Source organism: Protopterus annectens, chromosome 8.part0 (assembly GCF_019279795.1).
Source record: "Protopterus annectens isolate FY-2018-M chromosome 8.part0, PAN1.0, whole genome shotgun sequence".
Taxonomy (NCBI): Eukaryota; Metazoa; Chordata; order Ceratodontiformes; family Protopteridae; genus Protopterus; species Protopterus annectens.
This window is the reverse complement of record NC_056741.1, coordinates 706,939,947-706,954,402: the sequence shown is the minus strand read 5'-3', so window position 1 is coordinate 706,954,402 and position 14,456 is coordinate 706,939,947.

Sequence of the window (14,456 nt, the reverse complement as noted above, 5' to 3'; positions counted from 1 at the left end):
TATTTACTTACTGATTCAAACATTACAATGGTGTTACTAGCCAGGATAAACATGAATATATGTGCATACACTTCAATACAGATATATTACGTTTTTTCTGAGTAAGAGGGAGAGAGAGAGAGGAATATAATATAGAGTTTTATTTTAACTTACATAATATCTCAAGATTGATTCTTATGTGCTGAAGCATTCCAGCTTGAGCTGGCTTTTGCTTGGAGTTTTGATGCTCATTTCTTCATAGAGTGAGAATTATGTAAATGCTTTTTAGTAAGTTCCTGGTAATCCAAGGTTAATGTACCTCAAGGAAAGAAGGAAAGAGGGGCACAGATGTTACTTTTTCTTTCAATGGCCACTCTTTCTCCAAGGTGCAGTAACCTCAGAGTGAGAACAATAATGTCTGGGAAGGTGGGTGGCTTGTCCCCACTTAGGGGATGTGGGAACTTCCACCTCTGAAAAAAAATCAAACTTGTTGTGTCACACTTGTTTAGAAACTGAGCATCTTCTGTACAAGCATTCAAGAAATGCATGTACTCATTCTGTAATTCATGAGCTGTTATGAATGCGTAGGTATAGGTATGTTGCAAGCTCTTAGATATTGGGAATACATAATGCATTCTGTTAGCAGTATGACAGTTACATAATGCAACAGTTTAATGGTATATTTCTAAGATACACTTACTATTTAGCTGGGTTTGGCATTAGTGTTTCTGAACCAATAGGGTGGGGTGTTACTGTGTGACTGTTGTTGGCATGCACTGTGCTGGGGAGCCATGTTGTGGCTGGATCTATCCCATGACAGAGATGGGGTGAACTATGAGACCTAAAGGGGCACCTTGAAGAGTCAGCCCATGGGTAAAGCCTGCACATGACTAGGCTGTCTGCCAATGTGCAACACTGATACATACATCCAAATATTTCAAGCACAGGCATTAGTGTCCTTCTATCCTGCCAATATACCAAAACAGTTGTTCCCATAATAAGTGTCCAGGCTGTTCTTAAAAATATCTAAACTAGTACTTGCTTTAATGTAACTTGGTAGCCTGTTCCATGCATCAGCTGCTCTCTCAGAGAACCAGTTAGTGCACTTTTCATTCCTATAGAATCTTCTACATAAGTTGTTTGGTTATTCTCTATTACTTTTTGATAACTTCAGACATTCCCAGAGGTAGTTGTCTCTAAATGCTTTATATACCTGAATAAGATTTCCTCTTAAATTTCTATATGAGATATTGTAAAACTACAGATAGTTTAGTCTTTCATAAAACTTAAATTTTCACATTCATTGATGTCCTTGGTATATTTCTGCTGTGCTCTTTCCAGTTTACTCATGGTTGCTTTCTTATAAGGTTTCCATATTGTTATTCCATTCTCAAGTTTGGGTCTAATGTAATTAACCAGCAATAACTTCACCATTTCTGATTTCCTAGACTTTATAAACCTTTTTATACATCTTATAGTTCTATAACTCTCATTAGCCAATTGGTTGATATGATTAGAAAAACTCAAAACTGAATCTACCCATATATCTAGGTCACTAAATGAATCTACAGTTTCAATCACTGTGTGCTGTATTAAACATTTACTTTTCAATTTATATCTCCCAAATCCCATATGCTTAGTTTTTAATGTATTTATCAGCATAAATGCTTTTTCTCAGCACATCCAAAACAATCTCAACATTTCTTCATTAAAAAAACAAAAAAAAAACAAACAAAAAAAAAACTAAAAGAATATCTCAATAGCGACTGGCTCTGCCCCTGTATGTCTCCTGGCTAATTTCTTTCTCCTATTACTTCACAAATCTCTTCTCATGTACCTCTCTTCAGCACCTTTAAGCAGCTAGTGCCTATATCCCATGTTTTTTGAACTGATTTATTTTCTGATAGATTTTTATTATTCCAGTTATCAATATCTCTGTATTGTATTATACTATGTTTTCATGACTCTTTATTTCTTAAGTAATTTTGTTAATTGCATTTTTTTGTTAATATTTGTGTTAATGACAACCTGTTTTCTTAACTAATTGTTACTGTACTGGAGATTTTCTCCCCAAGTCTCTGCTCAAAACGGGCTACTTGCCCAGTCGGATACTACCCGGTTAACAAATGTAAATAAATAAGAAAATATGTAAATAAAGATTATTCTCCTGTGCCCAAATGGTCAATTTAGTCAAGTTCTTTTGCAGACATGTCCTGTCTGTAACACATCTAATAAGTTTGCCCAATTTCAAGTCATCTGCATGACAGGCTCCAGTAAGGCTATGCCCTCAACATTTACTCCACAAGTGTCTCTTTCCATGTGGATATTGTGTTCCCTCCCCCACAATTTTGCAGACAGTGCATCTGTGTCATCAGGCTATACCACCTACAAGTCACCTTTGCTGTCAGCTGTAGTAGCCCTACTGTGCTGGGCCGTCTACCAGCATAACCCATAAATGCATGAAAAGTATGGCATCATTGTGAATCCACAGACATATGGTTATACAATCCCTTGTGGCATGCATAACAGGACACATGGAAAGTAGTGTTAGATGGTATTTTTGAACTTTTATCCTGTTGGACAGGATGTTATCGACCAGCAATGTCTACAGGACAGTGCAGAAAACCACCAACAGTCATATTTTCTTAACTTCATATGTATGTATGTATGTATGTATGTATGTATGTATGTATTATTTCACAGTGTCATGTCAGTACTAACCAAGTGCTTTGTCTACTGACATATGGGTAGTAATCTTTAAGCCTGCACCTACAGCTAAGCCACCACCTGGTTTGGTCCAGTTTGGAGAGAAACACCAGAAAAATCCTCAACCTCCATTAGTCACTTCACTGTTGGTGTTCCACTCCCTGTGGTGGTCCTGTCCACTGTAATGTCCCATGCCTTCTTTTTTGCATGGGGGATCATATATGTAATCCTCCCTTGCAACTGTAGTAGGACCTGCTATGCCTTCTCATGGTATTCATACCTCACATTATGCCTTGCCAGATCTGGTCCCTGACCTGCTGGAGAGCATCACCTTTGACCAGTAGGTATATACCATGCATGCTGAGAGCTTGCAGTAGCAGATTATTCTTCTGTATTTTAAACTTCTCCAGATGTTTCCTCCTCTGAGTGGTGCAGCGTTCATGTTGTCACCTCACAGCAAAAGTTCTCTGGTTTGATTCTCAGCTGGGATTCCTTCTGTGTGGAGTCTGCATGTCCTCCCTGCATTCTTATGGGTTTCCTCCATATGATCTGGTTTCCTCCCACATTCCAAAGACATGTGTCTTGACATGTGACGTGATGATGTATTTGGAGCATTTCTCCCCAGGCCTCTGCTGAAAATGGGCTCTGTCCCAGTTGGACTTTCTTGGTAAACAAATGCTAAATAAATAAATAAAATAAATATTTTGTAGGTGCATATTTTCAGCTACCCAATTCATATGTTACTTTCCATGGTCTCCATCCATAGTATCCACTTGGATATCAACTGCAAGTACCATTTTGTTGTGCTCCCCATATATGGCAATGTAATCCTGCAGGTATGTGAAGTCATGCTAATCCCTTACCTCATATGCTGTGTCATACCATGTAATATAATGTGGTCACTACATCCCCAAAGAAGCATACACAAGTGTGCTGTGAGACTATGTGGTGGCTATGCATATGACATTTGTGGAAATCTGTGTGCCTCTACACCTAAATATATACATGTGCAGCATTACCACCACTATGTGTACCATACCTGAGGTAGACACTTCTCATATGTGGTCCACCTGTGGTCCACCCTTCCATATGTTATGGTTATACAAGCAACTTCACACTGATTGATCTTTCTCTGACAGACATCACAAACATTGTAGGGGTGCAGCAATTACATTATCAGCGAACGTTTCCTTCCTTGTCTGTAATGCTGCACAACCAGAGCAGTTTTGCAGATGTTCCAGTACATTATGTTCATATGTTTAAAAGCAGTGTTGCACAAGATAGTGAGAGAACTTTATATTGTGCTAACATGGGCCACTTATTGTGACAGGAATGCTAATCAGGCCAGATACTGCCAATGTCTATGAATCATTTATTGTGCTCACTGCATTGTGAACTGGGCATGCATTCTGTATCATAAGGCATGGGGCACATGTCTCATCCACCAGTCCCAAAAATACACTTAGCAGTGCAGTGCAGCATTATGGTGCAAAAAATGTGATTCAGAAATGTGTGTTGATGTTCACAGGCCTATCATATTACTGCTTGACTGAACCATCTGAGTGCCCACAGCTGCTTCATCTACTATAAACCACAGGGCTCCTGTATGGTGTGCCAGGAAAAGCAGGACTCCAAAGAAGCAACAGAACCATGATGTTGGCAGTCTAGGTGTTTGATGCCTAGGTATGTTGCCTTCTGGGCTGGTGTGATAGCCCGTTATATCAGCAGCATGCCAGCAGCTCACACAATGTCCTTTATGCTATTACCCGTCCCTTTCATGTCACTGCCAATTTTTCTACCTTCTGTCTATATCTGTCCATCCACTTTGCACCCCACCTTTTGTATGCATACTACCTTGTCTGTCTGTGTGCCCACACCTCCTACCAGCCCTTCTCCTTCTATTCCACCTAAAGCCATTGCCCACTACCTTTCCGCTCCACACTTCTCTTCAAAATTGAAAAGAGGAAGCTATCATAATGAAAATGTACCTATCCTTCCTCCCTTCGTCTGTTCCATATTTCTTTGTGCTTTTTCCCCCGTGCTGTACTCCATTTTCCAACTTTCCTATCAACAACTTTTACTCTCCGTTTATATGATAAGCTGTATGTTGACCACTTTGGTATGCACATCCATATATCTATTCCTGTTGGTAAAAGTGCTGTGCTATATTATTCGACCACTCACTTTTTGCCATGTGCTACTGCTACCCACCATGGCATTGCATATGGTGACTTGTATTGCTTCAGATGCAGAGGGATGACAGTATTATGATGACATGTATGTTGCCCACATATGATATAGTGGCACTACTCCTCTAGCATGCTGCTGTATGGCTGTACTGCATGTTACCACTGCCCATCTGCTTTATTATGTGGCCTTTTTGCTCAGTATGTTGGGAATATCCCTTACCTGCTACAGCTCTAATTAGCTTTTGAATGCTGGATGAAATGAGTCCCCATCAGAATTACTGACTTACTGGCATGCTCCACACCTCTGTGAATCCTTAATCTTTAATAGTCTGAGATTATTATACCCTTGGTGTCCCTCTAGGCTCCATATTAGTCCCACTTCTATTCTCCATTTTTATTAATGACCTGCACTCAGCAATTCCTCAAGCTACCTGTATACAATACACGGATGTTTCCACAATAATATGCTCAGCCACTTTACCTTCTGAACTATAGTCGCTAACCCGAAAGGCATATAATACAGTTGAAAAATGGTTTCTACAGTGCTGCCTCCTCTTGAACCCCCAAAAAACAAAACTCTTGCTCTTCACTCCTACCCGAAAGTCCACCCCAGTAGATTTCACAGTCATATCTAATAATGGCACTCTCAAATCTCCTGACCCAACCACCAAACTCCTAGGAATAACAATAGACAGCAACCTTAACTTTGATACTCATATTAACAACACAATAAAAACAGTCAATAGAAAACTGGGCTCCCTCTACAGGATCAAACCCTTCCTTATACCATTAGCTAAAACCACTATAGCCCACACTCATCTAATCTCTTCACTCCTCTATGCTTCATCTATATATACTAATCTGTCAAAAAACAACCTCAGCAAACTAGCAATCTCCTACAATAATATTATTAGATTTGCCACTGGCACTCCATTTAGAACCCACCACTGTCTTAATCTAAAACAGCTAGGATGGCTAGAACTACAAAATCAGCTTCAATTTCACCAGCTTACCATTGCCCATAAGACCCTTTACCAACCTACCAATACTCCAATACTTTCTAGTCTCATTGCCCCTTATAAAAATCTTAAAAACGTACGTTCATCAAATAAACTACTTGTTTGCACAAGTAAATCCAACAACATGGCAGGAGACTGTCTAACACTGTTAGGAAAAACTGGAACCTACTATCCAGTGACCTTTCATCACTGTCTTCAATATCACTTTTCAAATATAAACTGAAACGATACCTTAGAACCCATTGGTTATGCCCCTGTACTAACCCTAACTCACTATCTTTTTATTACTGGATACTGCTCACCTATTACTCCTCTGTACTAACTCCAGTTTCTCCTTAATAACCAAAGATACCATGATCTTGTAATTTGAGCTAATGTATATAGAAACATCATTCTAACACATATTTTTTTTAATGTTTGTGTTAAGATTGTTAAATAGTAAGGTATTTTACTAATATCATCTGTTATTATATTGTACTGTACCAACATTTTGTAATTGTGCGTTTTTGGAGCTTATCTCCCCAGGCCTCTACTGAAAATGGACATGTATCCAGTTAGACTAGCCCGGTCAACAAATGTAAAATAAAATAAATAAAAAATAAAATAAATACTTTGTTTTAAAAAATAACACAAAATTTTAAACAAGGAGATCTTGTTCTAAAGAATGTTAAAGTTTTTATATCAGGTGTTACAGAGCAGGTTTGGGCCATCTGTCTTGTTCTGCCTTTTAGAGCAGGGACGTTGGGAGGTGTACTGACTGTACGTATTTCAGTACAGTGTTTGCGTGGAGGGGGTAGCATAAGGCAGGCACTAGGATCTAGGAGAAAAAGCTAAAGTAGTGTCTTCTCTTTTAAGTATGGTCATGTGTTCGTCGTATGCACGCTAATGCAGATGTAAGCATATTTTTCACTCGCGTGCAATTTAAAATAGACGTTTCATTGAAACAGAAGGTAAGTACGTAAAATGAATGGTTTTTGTGTGTGTGTGTGTGTGTGTGTGTGTGTGTGTGTGTGTGTGTGTGTGTGTGTGTGTGTGTGTGTACACTTAATTTATGTTATTTATTCTACAGGTTCTGTTCATTCCTGTATGAGTGAGAAAGTGTGTGTGTGTGTGTGTATATATGTATGTAAGCTGAACTAGCCATTCTGTATGAATGAGATAAAAAGTGCGCGCGCGCGTGTGTGTGTGTGTGTGTGTGTGTGTGTGTGTGTGTGTGTGAGTGTGAGTGTGTGTGTGTGTGTGTGTGTGTGTGTGTGTGTGTGTGTGTGTGTGTGTGTGTGTATGTGTGGAATGTAAAGTAGCTGTTGTATGAAAGATCGTGTTCGTATGTGTGAGAAGGTAGGTAGGTGTGTGTGTGCGTGTGTACTGCATGTGTTTTTAACATACCTTTTATCTGTCCAGATTTAGCCTCATAGTTTTGGCCTGTTTCTCATAAATTTTGTGGTTTTCTGGCAAATCACAGAGGACTGAAGTCACTATGTTCTTCATAAAGTGCATTCTAGCACAAATCCTGTTATTCCAGCAACTTTCGTAGTTAAAAAGAACAATATTTAAAATATATCCCTAATCATACCTCTCAGCTGTCCAGATTTTCACAGAATGTCCAGATTTTTGCCCCATATTTTTGTTCCATTTCTCCTAAATTTGTTTTTCTTGCAAATTACTGGCCAACTACTGAGGACTGAAGTGAAAAAATAATGGCAGGCATTTGACTTTCAAACTCCATATGCTTCAGAAAATTCATGCTAATGCAAAACCTGCAATTATATCAACTTTCTAAGCCTGTAAGGGCAATATTTAAAATGTTTCTCCATTTTTGGGCCTTTGTCCCCCATTACTACTGGCTTTGTCCAGATTTCTTGCTTGAAGAGGTTGAGAGGCATGATCCATATTTTGGGCTATTATATCTCCATTATTTCAGGCTTTGTCCAGATTTCTTGCACAAAGAGAGTGAGAGATATGCGTACTTCTCAACTGTCCAGATTTTTGCAGAATGCCCTGATTTTTGCCTTATATTTTTTGGCCTATTCCTCAATATTTGTGTTTTTTTGGCAAATCACTGAGGATTGATATAAATGTCATACATTTCAGTTTGACTTTGTTTTCTTTAGAAAATGCATGCTAAGACAAATGCTGTTATTCTAGCAACTTTCTAAGTCTGTAAGAGCAATATTTAAAATCTGTCCCTATTTTAGGCTTTGCCCAGGTTTCTTATGCTAAGAGGTTGAGAGGTATGAAGGTATGGTGTGTAATGCTCTAGTTAAGGGGGAGGGCAAGTTAGTCAATTAACTTGATCAGGCTTGACCCTGTAACTTGGTTACAGGAGACAGAACCTGACTTCGCCATAACAAATACCAGACTGCTGAAGGAACTGTGAGCGCCAGTGGAGACAAGAGTCTGATTACCAGACTGCCGATGGAATTGTGAGTTTGAGTTTCAGTACATTTTTAGGGCATTATGAGTTTCAGTGCATTTTCAAGGGACTGAGTTTTATTTCATTTTCATGGAATTGTGAGTTTCAAGGGAAGATAAATTTACTGTTGCTCATGCTAAGTCTGTTTTCAGTGTGCAACTAACTGTTTTGTTTAAAAAAAGTTTTCACCACAAGTGAATTGGCAGATGTTTTACCAGGTCTGAATGAACACATAAATATTAAGTGTTTTTTCGAAAGTAGGAAGATAAATGGTTAAAAAACTTTTTTATTGTTAATTACATTTAATTGACTGCAATTGAGTAGTAATTGATTTCACATTTTAGGTTTAAATAGAGTGCGGCACTGTGTTTTTATCATTCTGATGAAGTGTTTTATGAAAGCAGAGATTAAAACTTTTTATGCTAATTCAGTTTTTGTCTCTTCTGTGGTATACAGCGAATTTTGGTGGTTAACTGTTTTATCAAATGGCAGTCACTGTTTGTGTTGTAGAATTTGAAAGCAGGGTTAGCAGCATAATTGCCTTTGGTGCAGAAGGCTGTGGGTTTTACTCCCACACCATGTAGATGGAGTGCTGATATTGCAGTGCCATTTTAACTGCGGATTATTTGGTGCATTTTAAGAAGGTATAAGGGTTTTACACTCCTGAGTGTGTCCTCCTTTGTATAAGATGCCTAGTAACTTGTTGTTGGATTGTCAGGCATTCCCTATTGCAATATTACCAGCATACCATTTTTAATGTAACAGACAATTTATTAATCAAAGGCAGCAGGCACTGAATTTGTAGACAAAACATTGAAATGTAATGTTGTTTGCTAGTAGCAACCTTTTTCTTAGTTACAGATCTCTTTAAAGTAGAATTATCTGGATGACTTTTACTTCTGAAAAGATTGTGCTTTTTGAGTAATATTGGTGGATTATAATGACAGAAGTTTGAGTGGCATTTTATGGTCAAAATTTTCTGAAATGTGTAGCTTTATCATTATTTCATACATTTTGTTTCATTGCTTTCTAGAAAAAGGTTCAGAACTACAAATTTAAAACACCATTCTAACAAATTGTGATGTATTATATAAGGAATATAATTTATCATGAGGGTGAATCAAAGAACACAGACATGTGTGCATGGCCCTATAAATGTGTGCAATGAGCCTATGGTTTGAAAACAGCTCAAAGGTAAACTTAATCCTCCACTGTCAGATGTATTTTCTTTTAATGTGGGGTTTCATGCCATTTCAATGAATGTGAATTTCAAGGGCAGAGAAGTTTACTGCTCATGCTGAGTCTGTTTTCATTATGAGAATGTATTTAGCAAATGGCTATCGGTGCTTGTGCTATTTTATTTCAATATCTGTAATAATTGTAGAAGTATATAAGAAAATGGGTTCCCTGTGTCTTTATTTAAAATATCTATGATAATTCTTTCCATGCGTTTACGTACAAGACCAGTCAGACTTATGGTCTGTGGTTATCCAAGTCAGTAGAAGTCCAAACCTTGTGCTAAGGATTAACTACTGCAGTCCTCCATTCACTAAGTATGAAGCCAATTACTATGCTAATGTTGAACAGTGATTTTAGAGTGCTTGATAGCTCATGTTTCATGCTATCCAAGAGGTATCCCAGGATATTATCAGGGCCTATTGAGGTAGCATTCTTTGACTTGGAGAGTGCATTGAAGACTTGTTTGCTAGTGATAGCCAGAGGATTTATGGTCGAGGGTGTCTTCTGAAAGGTATTGAGGGGAAGAAGGGGTGAAACTGGAATTAAATTTATCAGCCAGCAGGTTTGCTATATCCTCTGATTCCTTTTAAGTGGTTCCATTTACAATTTGTTCAGCACACGGTCATGTTACCTTTGAGGTTGTGAACAAAGCTGATGAAGACCTTGTCATTATCTTTTATCTTTGAGGATATTTCTGCCTCAAATCTGGCTTTTGTGGGCTTGATAAGATTTCTGAGTTGCTTATTTAGTTTGAGGGGTTTCATACCCTTCTGGGTATTGTAGTTCCTAGTATTGGCCATGGTATTTCTTCCTTGAATTTCTTTTCTTTTCAATAATTTTGTTCAGAGTATCACTGGATCATAAGACTAGAAAAAGCTCCAAACAAGCGCCTAGAGCATGTGACAGTAAACAGTCCCACCAGTTATGGCGCCTAGGGTAATTTTCTTGCTTTAACCAATTTCCTTTCAGCAAAGGCTTGAGATTCACAGAATGTAAGCAGGGTAGTAAAGATGTAAATTTCAACTGCTTTACTTTTTGCTTGATTGACTCCTCATGGGTACACATCTTCATTAATTGTCAGTGGCAGTATGACTTAGCCCAGCTAAAATGTATTTGCTTTTGGGAATGTAAGGTTTACCATTCCAAAAAGCTTAGTGTGACTGTAGGCCATAGGAGTGATCATGCATTGCCAGGTGACCCATGCTGGTGAAATGGAGGTAGTTGTGGCTCATAGCTTGGATGTTACCTAGGGAGAGCACTAAATGTTTTACCTACAGACCACAACACTGAAGAGCATGTGATGCCCAGACCCTGACAGTCCTTTAGTCAGCATCATCACTGGAGGTGTAATGAGCCACTACAGGGGTTAGGGGCTGCAAGGGGAAGAAGAGTAATCTGGGGGGGGGTAAACTGATCTGTCCTAGTGTAAATGGAAAGGTATTTTATTTTTTGACTTACAGAAGATGTACCTTTGGAATGAAAATGTTCATGCATTGTGTAATTACTATCCTGGCATATACTTTCAAGTGATCTGTTCAGAGATCAGCAATATAAAGGGGACGTGGCTTGGTTAGCAGTGTTAATGTGGGTGTGGCTTGTTGAGGGGGCAGCAGTCTGGGAGTTGTGAGTACAAATTTGAAAATCCTGGCTACACCCCTGTTTTAGAGAGCATAACATTTGTCTAGCTAGTTTGTTTACACTGGCCTTCCAGATTTATCAGATAAAGCATGTTTGTCTTCCTTGTATAAATTTATAGCTTATAGCTTTTTATGCAGTGCCTTAGAGAATTTTGCACCTCAGGTCTCCTAAGAGAAATGTTTCTACTATGTGATATTTCAATTTTAGGTTGAGAACACCTTTCTAAAATTGCACTGTATGTTGATTTATCTTTTAGGAAAAATTCTGAAAAGCAGGCACTTATGTGTAAAGAATACTTTTTTCTAGCTGCACTATACTGTTTTATAAATATTCTATGAGGCACCATGCATAACTTATAATGTCAACTTAAATTTATTCTTAACTTTATATTAAGCATGTCTTAGGCTTTTAACTTTAAAGACAGATTTGTTTACATCAACAAACATTTCAGTTAAATATAATTTTTCTCTCTTTAGCATTTTGCTCATTTTTTTGCGTAGTTTCTTCAGTGGCCTTCCAGATCTGGATCGTTTAATATGGCTGATCTTTCTACCTATTTGCCCATTCTTTTTGGGGATGTTCTTGCAGTTCAACAACTATTTGGAAACAGTTAGATGAACTTTAGTCTGTAACTCTTGGCTATCACAATTCTCACACTCTATTTTGTTCTGACAGTAGTGATTGTGACATCGCTGGTTACTCATCTCCCTTGACCTTTGATATTTGTGACTTACACAAATGTGATTCTTCCTTTACAGTTTTCCTTCTTCCAATGACTAACATAGGAGCTTCTCTCACCTGATTTACCAACTGCTTCATCTTTAGGCTGCAAACTTTCTCATGTGTTTTCCACTCTGACTTTATCTCCTACATTCAAATTTGTCGTTCTTCTGGCGTTACTATCAGAGTAATATTTCTGTATTAGCTGATTTTTCTTCCAACATTTCCTTTATTTTATATTGATTTTCAGGCACCAGTCATTTGCCAAAGTAGGTAATTTGATTTGCCTTTCCAGATTTTATCCATTAACAACTGAAATAATAAGGGTGAGGTCATGCAGTGTTAATGCCATATTTCAAAATCATGAGATGACAATCCTCATAGCTTTTGCTGCAGCTCTTTCTCGTGTGATTCTTCATTGTTTAGATGGGTCTTTACAATTGTCCATTAGGTTGTAAATATCATGCACTGGATATTACATGCAGGAATTTCCATTCAATCACAGATCTTCTGAATTCCTCCTGACCTTTGTGTTGTAGACCATTGCCAGGTATGACATCAGGCATCTCCTTCTCAAGAAAAATAGACATGAATGCATTAATCACATTTGTACTTCTGTCTGTCAGTTTATGGGAACCTGGAATAATATTCTATGTATATAAGATGCTTAGCTTCTTTTAAATGAAACATGCTATTTTGTAAGCTTGAATTTTTTGCCCATAAATACAATAGACTGTTAGTAGCATTTTTGATAAATGACAGATTATTACTTGAATGTAATGTTAAGTTTCATTTGAACAAATTTGGTGCCAACATGCATAAGGACAGTGCTCCAGTTGTGTTGTCATCTGCAAATTTGGTGACAAAAATATGCCAATTAGAAGTGTCCCCAGGATACAGCCTTGAAAAATGTCACTGGTGACTTGGGATGATTCGGATAGGAGTCATGCTTTGTGTATGACCATATAGCCAAATAAAGACCCAAATCTTTATGAGTTCATTTACCTTTTGATCCCTAAATTTATATATCATTCTGTCATGGGATATAATGACAGTCACTTTAGGAAGATTTGGTAAGCTGCATTGACCAATAAACTGTTATACAGGGAGGTGGTCACACTCCTGAAGATATTTATGACGTTAAGTATACAAGACCTACATTTTACAAAACTGTACTGGGTTAGTTCATAAGAAGAAAGTCATCTAGCTGAATAAATTCCCTAATGATTCTATCACTTTACCAGTTTCCAGATATTAGAAGCATAGCCATTTTTTTGCTCTATTAAAAATGTATAAGGCAGTGTAGTAGGTTTTTTGATTACACAAATTAGTCTCTCCAGCATCTCATCAGGTTCCATGGAATAAGTATTTCTGTCCCTTCTAAGGGCAGACGTGACTGTTTGGATGCAGTTTCAAGGAGGATTGTGTTGCAGAGAGGAAGTATGGGTAGAGTTCATCTTTGTATATTAAAATTTGATCCAAATCTGTAAAGAGTGTTCTAACTGCCTTGTGTCTCTGCCATATTGGCACTTTTCTTTTAATCAAAAACACAAGGAAGCGGTAGACTCTCCACCAATTTATTGAACGTTAAATTGATGGAGAGTCTACCGCTTGCTTGTGTTTTTACCTTTTCTTTTAATGCACAACATTCTTGTTCCTTGTCTATCATTTTTTGGATGTGGTTGTAGGAAGCATTATTATTGTCTCCCTGTCCTGATTGTAAGTTTTACTTCAAAGGAAGCTTTGCTTCTTTTGATTGTTTTATTTTTAATTATTTTTTTTAGTTGACTTTAGCCTTGCTGGGCTGGGTTAAGTAAAGTCTTAAGACTTTCTGTGCTCTTTTCTTTTGGTTTAATAACATTTTTGAGTTTGTAACTTCACCTTTTAATTTTATTGCAGAATAGTCCACTATATTTATACACCATGGGAAAAATTAGTCAATGCAGTTGTTTAAAGTGATGAAGAGGGCCATGAATAGTGGACCAGTAGATAGCAAGTTAGGAGGCTAATATTCAAACCATCAACTGATACAAAATAAGTGTTCCGAGGTTCATTGGTTCAAAGGTTTATACTAGGCTAATAACCACCAGGGTCTTTATAAGCCTAGCCATGCAACCCAACCCATTTTTGTCCCTGAGTACCTTGGATGCCCATAAGGTGAGTATATTAATAAGAAGGTAGCTAAGGGTTATGTGGGCAGGGATATGCTAGTTGGGGATTAATTTACTTACTGTCAACCTCTGTCCATTAGAGACATGAGGGCCGGACCAGGGTGAGTTTTCAATTTCCCATCCAATGATCAATGTTTTGTTTGACTAGCGTCAAGGATGAACTATGCTTCACATGAATGTGGAGCTTTCATAGTGCGGGGATCCTTTGAGACACATATTGGTTTCTCCAGCATGTTCTATTCATGATGCAGGCAAAGTTCAGCTCCTTGGATGTAGTGTTTCTGATTCTTTTTGTTTTGTGGATGTGCAAGAAATCTATAAGAGCTTGATATGAGGATACCTTATATGCCAGGCATAGATCACCTGTCAGTACCCTGTAGGA